A 10,775-nucleotide genomic window follows, 5' to 3' on the forward strand; every position below is an offset into this window, starting at 1 on the left:
TTAGCAAAATCCTAAAAGGGTATGCATACTTCCCAAAGAGTAACTCAAATTGTCACGATTAATCAGGCATGCTGAAATTAGATAGCACAGGCTAAGGCTATGTGCCCACGTAGCGATTTTTAAGCGTTTTTGCCGCGATTTTCGGCGCGAAAACGTTTAAAAATCGTGTACAGAACGCCCCCCATGCATTCCTATGGCATTCCGCACATGCTGTGCTAATGCTGCGCTTTTTTCCACGGCGGAATCGCATCGCGGAAAAAAAAAAAAAAAAAAAATTTGCAGCATGCTCATTCTTTTGTGCGGAATCGCAAAGAATTGCCGCGATTCCGCACCCATAGGAATGCATGAGAATCGATTACTTCCCGCATGTGGCTGTCCCACCATGGGGGAAGTTAAGCGTCTCATGTGCGGTTGGTACCCACGGTGTGGAGAAGAGGAGACTGTCCTCCAGGCCCTGGGTACCATACCCCTGAAAAAAAAAAAACAAAAAAAAAACAAAAAACAAAAAAAAACCCTCGGGGTATATTTACCTTCCGGCATCCAGCGCTGCATTCCCGGCCTAAGCGTTCCCAGTAATGCCTTGCGGCACGGTCCTGTGAGACGTGGTCTCGCGAGATCGCTATAGCAACGCGAGACTACGTCATCACAGGTCTCGCAAGGCATTACTGGGAACGCTGAGGCCCGGGATGGCAGCGTGGGACGCCGGAAGGTAAATATACCCCGATTTTTTTTTATTTTTTTTTAGCATTTTAACATGCTATCTTTTACTATTGATGCTGCATAGGCAGCCTCAATAGTAAAAACCTGGTCACACTTGTCAAACACTGTTTGACGAGTGTGACCAACCTGTCAATCACTTTCCAAGCGATGCTTGGAAAGTGCTTGAATATCACACACGAAAATCGCTGCAAAATCGCGATCAAAATCGCGAGGAAAAAAACGCGCGATTTCTGGGAAGGAGTCCGGTTTTCTGTGTGCGTCTTAACACGCAACGTGGGCACATAGCCTAACAATAGCTGCCTGCAAAGAATACTGAGCTCAGCTTTAAATTAGTTGTATAAATATTACAAATCAGAGGTGGAGTCGAGCCTGAGCGTCCTGAGACCCGACGCGTGTCGCCACCAGTTGTTGCTTCGTCAGGGGCCAAAAATCAGAATACGGCTCAGCTCACACTTATCCTGCACTCTCTGCTGAGCACTTACGTCGGTGTTTCCGTGTAAATTCCCCAAAACCGTGATTACAGCAAAACTCTGGATGGAACCAATCACTTATGAGGCAGATGCAGTCACTTTGGACTGGTCTGTGTTCCAGCAGTGTCTGATCATTTTAGGTGTCTTTTTAGAACACAGGTGTGGGTGACCCCAGATTTGTGCATGCCTAAAAAGATGGGTAACACTGGAGCATACACCAAACTGAGTATGAAGTGTCTGTCTCATGGTGGGTCTGAATTGCATTTTTGTGGGATTTACACAGAAACCCTGATGTGAGTGCTCAGCGTAGAACACAACATTGTGATCCTAGCCTTATTCTGGAAGCGATTAAATATTATGCACCCCAAAATATTACCAATAAGAACCCTAATTTATCCCACACAAAACCAGCCCCCATTCAGGTCCGTCATCTGTCACTGGAACTATAGGGGTTTCCCACCTTACTGCTACAACAAAGACTGGAGAAGCGACATAGCTCCCATCCCCTGAAATAAAATCCAGTGAATTCTGCATTCCCAAATCCAAATGCCTTCCTCCTTCTGAGCCCCACTTTGTCTAAACCACTGTAAGCAGCCACAAAATTGGCATTATTGTAATGGAGAGAAGGCACTTAGTTTAGGGTGCTTATACACTTGCCGTGTTTTTGTGGCCCCAATAGATTTCTATGGGGCTGCAAAAAACGGCCCGCAAAAGTTAGTAGGAGCGCCGCACGCCGTTGTGAAAACAAGTTTTGAGCTAAAGTAATTTTTTTTGTGACAAAAGTTAAATGTTTATGTTTTCCTTCCACATTGCTTTAGTTCCTGAATGTGACTGAGGACTTTGAGGGATGCAGTTTTTAGAATGGTGTCACTTTTGGGTGTTTTCTGTCATATAGGACCATCTCGTTGCCGAGATTTGAATCTCGTCCCCCGAGATCTCGGGACGAGATCTGAACCTGTGCATGCGCCGTCCCCGGACCGGCGGCCATGTTCCCGGAGGCCACCGCAACATGGCGGCAGCCAGCAACGGATGTGCGGGGGCCTCCAGGCTTCGAGGAAATGCCGGCGGAGCCCCCCCACGGAGCACAGAGAGCCGCTACCCCTGCACCGCAGCACAGCCCGCTGCCACCACCGCACCACAGAGCCCCGCGGCACCCGCACCAGCCATGGTTGCAAGTAAGTATATTGCGACCATAAGATGCACCCCCCCACTTTCCCCCAAAATTTTGGGGGAAAAAAGTGTGTCTTATGGTCCGAAAAATACGGTATGTTCCTGGGGATGCTAGATTTCTCCCACCATGTCAGTATCTGCTGAGGTGTTGTCAAGTGGGAAAACTTGCACATAGCAACCAATCACAGCTCAGCTACTTTTAACCAGCTCTGGTGAAATGAAAGATGCTTCGTGATTGGTTGGTGACACACATTGAGAGATATAGAAAATATATATATATATATATATATATATATATATATATATATATATATATATATATATATATATACACACACACACTATTGTGTGACATAGCTCTGGTTTAAGGGAATAAAAATTAAAAAAAAACTTTTATAAATTTTATCACTATCATGAAGTACAATATGTCATGAAAAAACAGTCTCTGAATCAGTGGGATAAGTTGAAGCGTTCGAGTTATTACCTCAATGCAACACTGATCAGATTTCAAAACTTTGGCTTGGTCACTAAGGGCTTAATGGTGTTACAGCCTGTGACCTTTTCGGGTATATGCCCATGATCAGTAAACACTGCGTCCGGCTGTTACAGCATAGTGGATGGGATTTCGAGAAATCCTACGCACACTATGCATGCAGAGACGGACATGCAGCGCGTCTCTCCAGAGCACAGCATGTCATTTTCTCTCATGGAATGTATTAGCTCTGGTGAATCCACACGGTTCAGTGAACACATGCGGACTCATCTGCGTTCAATAAATGGCAGAGCTTTGGATGCAGTGAACAAGTGCTGCCAGTTCCGGATCATCTGCACATACCGTCAGAAAAGGTGTGTATACTGACAGACCATGTGACACTTAGGCTGAGTGCAGACGTACTTTTTGGTCCTGCGGATTTTTCCGCGCAGAATGGAAGAAATCCGCAGGTCAAATGACCTGCATTTTTCCTGCGGATTTCTTCCATTTTTCATGCGGTTTTCCATCACGGTTTTCCCCCTGCGGATTTGGTGACAGGGGAGATGGAAAACCGCACAAAAGTAGTAACATGCTGCGGATTTTGTACCGCGGGAAAACCGCGCGGAAAAATCTGCAGCGTCTGCACAGCGTTTTTTTTCCATTGATTTTAAGGCTACTGTGCATCACAATGCAGAAATGCAACGTTTCTGCGCGGTAAAATCCGCTGCGGAACCACAGCAAATCTGCATCGTGTGCACACAGCCTTAGGCTGTGTGCACACACTGTGGATTCTGCTGCAGAACCGCAGCAGTTTTTGCTGCGGTGTACAGTAGCATTCTAACCTATGGGGGAAAAAAAACGCTGTGCAGACGCTGCGGAATTTTCCGCGCGGATTTTCTGCGGTTTCAAAACCGCAGAAAGAATTGACATGTCAATTCTTTCTGTGGATTCTGCTGCGGTTTGCCATCTCCTCCATTGTGGAGATGAAAAACTGCAGGCCAATCCGCAGGTCTTTTGACCTGCAGATTTACCTGCGGATTTTACAAGATCCGTGCGGCCAAATCCGCAGAGCATTCCGCAGCGTGTGCACGTAGCCTTAGATTGCACACAAGTGGACTTCCCTTCACCAAGTATGTGACTTATGATGGCAATTACTTGCACCAGAAATATTTAGGATATTCATAGCAAAAGGGGTGGATACATATGCACATGCCAATTTTTGGTTATTTGATCCCATAAATTTAATTTGTCTATATTTTTCTCATTTCACCAACTTCGACTACTTACTGCTAATACATCACAAATCGGATTGCAAAAATCGGATTGCAAAAACTTTTAAACACAGGTTGTAATGTAACAAAATAGGTACGAAGCCAAGGGGGGTTACTTTTGCAAGCCACTGTACACGTCAGTTAGTACTGTGACATGTAAACATACCTTAGAGTGATGTGCCCTCATACTTAACATTTTTCTCTTGTAATTTCCCTCCTTCAATTTACATGGACTGTCTTAGGGTATGTGCACACGGTGCGGATTCTGCTGCGGTTCCGCAGCGTTTCTGCACCTGCACGGTTTTGCTGCGGTTTACAAACCGCAGCATGTCAATTGTTTGGTGCAGAAACGCTGCAGTTTTACACCTCATCCATTATGAGGAGTAAAAACGCAGGGCAAAACCACAGGACTTTTGTCCTGAGGATTTACCTGCGGTTTTCTCTACAAAATCCGCACACCCAAAAAACTACGTGTGCACATAGCCTTAAGTACGGACTGTGATATCCAGACCTATAGTCATACAAGGCTGGCATATTTGGATCAGGGATGTGTGACACCCAACAATCCTTGTACAGCTGAGGTTCACAGATGGCCCCTTAAAAACATGAGATTGTATCAGAATGAAACAGGGATGGACAATCTGGGCAGTTGCCAAAAACCATGGGATTATTCATTTTTTAGTTAAATTAACGGGATCTCAAACAATTGTCTTTCAGAGTCTGCGTACAAACTGCAATATTGGGACCAGTCATGGGTCTCTTACGTGTTATTAAAGGGAACCTGTCAGCAGGATTGTGCTCAGTAACCTACAATGTCAGGTCGGCGCCACTATACTGAATAAAATGATTCCTTTGTTGATTAAATCCGTCTTTTGGTTGCTCAATCTTTATTTGCAGCTTTCAGTTAATGAGATTCTATATGGCGGATGACAGGACACTGATCCTTCATACTGAATATATTAAGTTGTTTTTTTTTTGGGGGGGGGGAATAAAATCACATCAAGCAGGCTGGTGCGGCAGCATGATCGCAGCTATAATATGCATTAAATTATTTCATTTATTCATATACATTTATTCTAAAAAAAGAAAAATTCTGGCTCAAAATGGTACCGGCCACTACTGCGCAGTAGCATCTGTAGGCGATCAGATAGATGCTGCGCAGGTGCCGCAATCTTGGCGTAGACACTATTTTCCCCGCTAGTAAAATGGCGCCTGCACAGTAGCATCTATCGGATGCTGCTGCCGAGTTCGGGTCAGGATATTCAGCGCAGACCTGGACATCATATCCTGTACACAAACCATGAAATATGATTAATCTAAGCCTATTCTGTCAGTAGGATCAACCTTCCTGATCAGTCTATATGGGGCATGTAGGTCATAGAAAGTTGAATAAAATGATATCAGTGTACCTATGACCCGATGTCTTATTCCAGAGAAACACACATGTTTCTTATATGTAAATGAGCTGTTCATCATTATGGGCCGGACACTGATCTGCATGACAATCTGCCTCTAGAGAATATTTTAAATTAAAAGGGAAGTTACCAGTATTAGACATGTAGTGACTGACACTTTGCTCTCATATTCACACATAGCTGTGATCTCACTACAGAGCTAACAGTACCAAAGTGAAGCTTGTCTCATTACAAACACATTTGCACTGCAGTTGTCTTCTCACAGTGCTTCAGATTCCATCAAACAGGCATCCAGTGTGGCGGAAGGGCAGAACAGCAGAGAACAACTGTGTGTTTGTAATAAGACAAAGTTCAACTCTGCTGTACTGTGTTGGTTATAATCATTGCAGCAGATCTGACAGCTCTCCAAGTGGTGCTGCAAATGTTTGTAATGAGACAAAGATCCCTTCTGCTCTAGTTGGTTAGGTCTGATCGCACTGCACAGCTGTGTATGATTATGACAGCAAAGTGTCAGTTACTACTTGTCCCACAGTGGTAGCACCCTTTTAATTTAAAATAAGCTCAGAAGGCAGACCTCTGGGAAATCTGTGCCTGGGAAAGAGAGCTTACCAGCTAATTTGCATACGATAAAAACAAGGATTTCTCTGGAATAAAGCCCCGTCACACATAGCTTTTGTGACGGGGGGGGGGGGGGTTTGTGACGCAACAGCAATCTCACCAGCGAGATCTCTGTGTGTGACACTTACCAGCGGGTTTCTAAGTGACGCACGCCCCTTAGAAACCCGATGTGTACATTAGTTACCAGCTCCCTGCATCAGCGCGCTGGTAACTAAATTACACAGCGACGCCACGCGCTCTGCGTCACTGGTGCTTATCGCTAGTGAAGCTGTCTGTTTGACAGCTCACCAGCGATCATGTAGCAACTCACCAGCGATCCTGACAAGTTGATATCGTTGTCGGGACTACTGGTGAGTCACTATGTGTGACGGGGCCCTAAGACATGAGATCGCAGATATCAAAGTATCATTTTATTCAACTTTACATGGCTTGCAGGCTCATAAAGATGGCTTGAGAGAGTTGATCCTACTGACAATTTTTTTTTTTTTTTATGTCCGAGTGAGCTAAAAAAAAAAAAAAAAAAAAGTGACTAATTGTCTCACAAAAAGAGTGCACTGGAATGCGGTCAGTTTTAATCATCTCCAACAGGACAAAGGCCTCCAAAGACCGTTCCCCTGTCCCTGCAAGCCAGAAGACCACAGCTGAGGGTCAGGGACAAGTAACCTCCCCTAGCTAAAGCGAAGGGAGACCCACTCTTGCTCCTAGCAGGAAGCTGACGACGGGAAACGGTCCTGAACGTTCTCGCGCGATCAGCGATAACCAGCGGGGGAGCCGGTCGCTGGTAAGTATCAGACACAGAGATATCGCTAGCAATATCGCTATAACGTCACTAGTTATAGCGATATTGCTAGCGATATCTCTTAGTGTGACATGCCCTTAAGAGGCTCCTCTGTCCCCCACTCATTACCTTTAGTAATGGCACCTGTTTGAACTTGTTATCAGTATAAAAGACACCTTTCCACAGCCCCAAACAGTCACACTCCAAACTCCCACTATGGTGAAGACCAAAGAGCTGTCAAAGGACACCAGAAACAAAATTGTAGCCCTGCACCAGGCTGGGAAGACTGAATCTGCAATAGGCAAGCAGCTTGGTGTGATGAAATCAACTGCGGGAGTAATAAGAAAATGGAAGACATACAAGACCACTGATAATCTCCCTTGATCTGGGGCTCCACACAATATCTCACCCCATGGGGTCAAAACGATCACAAGAACGGTGAGCAAAGATCCCAGAACCACACAGGGGGATCTAGTAAATGACCTGCATAGAGCTGGGACCACCGTAATAAAGGCTACCACCAAGTAACACACTGCGCCGCCAGGGACTCAGATCCTGCATTGCCAGATGTGTCCCCATGTTTAATAATAATCATCTTTATTTTTATATTAAGCCAGTACATGTCCGGGCCCGTCTGAAGTTTGCTAGAGAGCATTTGGATTATCCAGGAGAGTATTGGGAGAATGTCATGTGGTCTGATGAAACCAAAGTAGAACTGTTATAATCTAACTAGTTTTTCTTATCTTTCAGGTTACATCAGGGGCTTATCTACAGCATTATAGAATGCTGTAGATAAGCCCCTGATGGCTGTGGCCATATCTTCTAGGCCAAAAATGGGGTGGACAGATTTCCTTTAAGTGGGAGAACTTGCACAATTGGTGGCTGACTTTTTTCCCCACTGTATATAGTGAATGCGCTCAAGAGTAACGATAGCCTAACCTTTGTCCAGCAATTTTAAAAATTTCCCATCCTAGCCAAGAGACCTGGAAAGGTGTGTGTGGATGCAAATACGAAAAAGTGACGTATATGTGCAAATGTGGGTTTCCCAGGTCCTGCAAGTTAGCGAACCCCAAGATCACCACTCTTGGGGCACTTCAGGCTTTCAACCTTACCCGGCCTAATGGAATCAATCCTGGAGGGCCAAAGTTTCCACTGGCGGAATCTATAAGCCACCTGGTGTACTAACCAACGCACCATACCCAGTGTGCATAATCCATCAACCAACTAGTGCGGCCCAGGACAAAGACGCCTTTTCCAAAGTTACTACACTTGATCTTAGCCAAAAGGCGGACAAGCAAAAGAACACACTGTCTGTAGGATACCGCTATACTGAGTATACTATCAGGCCTGGGGAATAACGGCCAAGCTCTAATAAACATGCACTAGAGCGAGGCCCCCTGGTAGTGTACAATTCACTGGATCAGTACAAGTCAAAGTCTGATCACAAGTGACATGTTTGCTTTAGGTAATGGGATGTATATGAGCTGTAACCTTGTGCTGCAAACCCTGGCGTAAGAAGGAAAAGACATCTGGAGAGGAGATAAGATTCAGAGCAAACAAGTCACAGCCCAAACAGATGTCAGCATTATGGTAGTCTAAATATATACTGCGGCTTTAAAGCCCCCGTTACACATAGCGATATCGCTAGCAATATCGCTGTAACGTCACCGATTTTGTGACGTAGCAGCAATATTGCTGGCGATATCGCTATGTCTGATACTTACCTCCGACCAGCTCCCGCGCTGCTCATCGCTGGTCGCGCAAGAACGTCCTGGACCATTTCTCGTCGTCGGCTTCCTGCTGTGGAGACGAGCGACGCGTGCACGCGGGCGGGAGGACGTCAGGATCGCCTCGTCTGACAGGTAAGTAGCGACCCCCGACCCCTGCGATGTCGCTGGTGAGATCTGCCTGTGTGGCAGCTCACTAGCGACCACTTAGCGATGCACCAGAGATCCATATCGTTGTCGGGGTCGCTGGTGCATTGCTAAGTGTAACGGTACCCTAAGTGCCTGGACAGAGCAGCGTTCCCCAATGCAGGGCGCCAGCAGGACCCACTTATCACTTTCAGATTCACTTTTCATTCTGCATCGTGACAGAACTATGTGAAAGGTCTGGTTCTTTTTTTGCTCCTTCACAAGTCACCTTTATGGCAGCCATGCAGCATCGGCATGAAGGAAAGGCCCCTTACCATCCCTGCATGGTCACAGAACCACAATGTTTGTAGGTTGCCTAGCAACCCAAAACCTGAGCCTCCACTGGAAATTCTTCAGAGAACCTGCAACCTTTCCCAAAACAGAGAAACCACAGCAAGTAGGAGATGATTATTTTTCTGGGGCTGCCACCTATGGGGGCACCCCCCGACACTGGCGCTCCCAGCTGTGGGCACAGCGGGGCTGAATGGACACGAGCAGTATGCGCATAGTGCAAATGGAGCTGAGCTTGGAGGGTGATGTTTCAGGGGTCTTTTGTAGTCTTACATAGGACTGCAAGATGTTATCAGTGTCACCAATGCAATTGCATTCTTGTGCCATTCTTTTCTGCAAAATGTTCAACTTTTTGCGCTAAAAGATTCTCAAGAAAAGGTTAAAGTGAAAAACAGACATTTACTTTGCGCAAAATTCCCGAGCTACAGGCGCAATTAGGAGGAATTGGACATAAAAATGGCAACAAATACAAGGAGAGAAATAAAAAGTCACAAAGGATGACTCGTGGCCCACTCACTTCTATGGACACGTTATTACCACAGACCTGTGTGCCGCCCCCTGCTGGCAGAGCGTCGCGCTGCAGCTCACTGTTTATGACTGACTTCTCCATAGGGAATGAGGACGTTTGCCGTCACCTCCGCCGTCAGCCAGGAGAGCCGCAGCCATGGGAGCAGTAACGGCAGTGTACCGGCTGCTCGGCATATGTCCAGCGGTCCGCGCACACCGCTTCTCCTAGGCAGCCACGGACACACGTCAGTCCCGGCCACCAACCGCTATCACCGGCTCCCAGTTCAGGCCCCGCACCCGCTGCTAGATATACTGCTTTTACCTGTGCTCCGCCTGCCCCGGGGAACCGCAAACAATGGATGGAAGCTTGTCCCAGGGCCGCTCATGACACAGTCACCTCATAGCTCCGCCCCCACACCCAATTATTGGTCAAGGAATCACTGCCGACCTATCAAGAAGAGCTATTCTTCCGGTAGCTGTGACGCACATGGCCACGCCCACTCACAGGCTAAAGCGAGAGAATGTACTGCGGCAGCAGCACTGGGAGGCGCCTGCATGGTGTGAGCATAACCTGCGGCCACTAGGTGGCGCTGTGGGGCGCAGAGAATATTCCGCTTGATGCAGTTATTAGGCTGTGTTCACACACAGCGGTTTTTTTTAGCGGTTTTCACTATAAAACCGCTAAAAATAAGCTTCCCAGGCATTTCTATGCATTTTGCACACTGATGCGTTTTTTACCATGAAAAAAACGCATCGCGGTAAAAAACGCAGCATGCTCATTAATTTTGTGGATTTTTCCGCGGTTTTGACTTCTTCCATGCGGTTTGAAACTGCTGCGGAAAAAAACGCATCAAAACCGCGCAAAAAACAAGCAAAAACCGCCGTGGAAAAATAGGTGCGGTTTCTGGGAAGGGATTCAGGTTTTTGAGCAGAAATTTTCTGCAACGTGTGCACTTAGCCTTACTATGGGGAAACAATACTGAGGCTATGTGCACATGTGCGGTATTGCTGCTGAAATTTCCGTGGCAATTCCGCAACTCCCTGCTGCGGGAAATACGCATGCGGAATTTTCACGAAAAACTAGAGTTTTCCAAGCGTAATTGGCTTGCAGAATGTTAGCTTTTTTCAAGCGATCTGTAGCATCGCTTGG

The 10,775-nt window shown here is 46.4% G+C and overlaps 1 protein-coding gene across 3 annotated transcripts in view; it reads right to left on the minus strand.

Annotated features, from left to right (window-relative positions):
- SMIM13 (small integral membrane protein 13) overlaps positions 1 to 10,039 on the minus strand; it is a 52,755-nt gene extending 42,716 nt beyond the window's left edge. The window contains exon 1 of one of the 3 annotated variants that reach the window (XM_073566648.1): positions 9,948 to 10,039. The gene's annotated coding sequence lies outside the window, so the exon portion shown is untranslated. Of the gene's footprint in view, positions 1 to 9,635; positions 9,901 to 9,947 lie in introns of those variants that run through there. The other 2 variants (XM_073566652.1, XM_073566655.1) reach the window with 2 other exon arrangements.
- Between the last annotated feature and the right edge of the window lie 736 nt (positions 10,040 to 10,775).

The sequence above is a fragment of the Dendrobates tinctorius genome, unplaced genomic scaffold, assembly GCF_039654945.1.
Source record: "Dendrobates tinctorius isolate UK_male_01 unplaced genomic scaffold, ASM3965494v1 ptg000004l, whole genome shotgun sequence".
Lineage (NCBI taxonomy): Eukaryota > Metazoa > Chordata > Amphibia > Anura > Dendrobatidae > Dendrobates > Dendrobates tinctorius.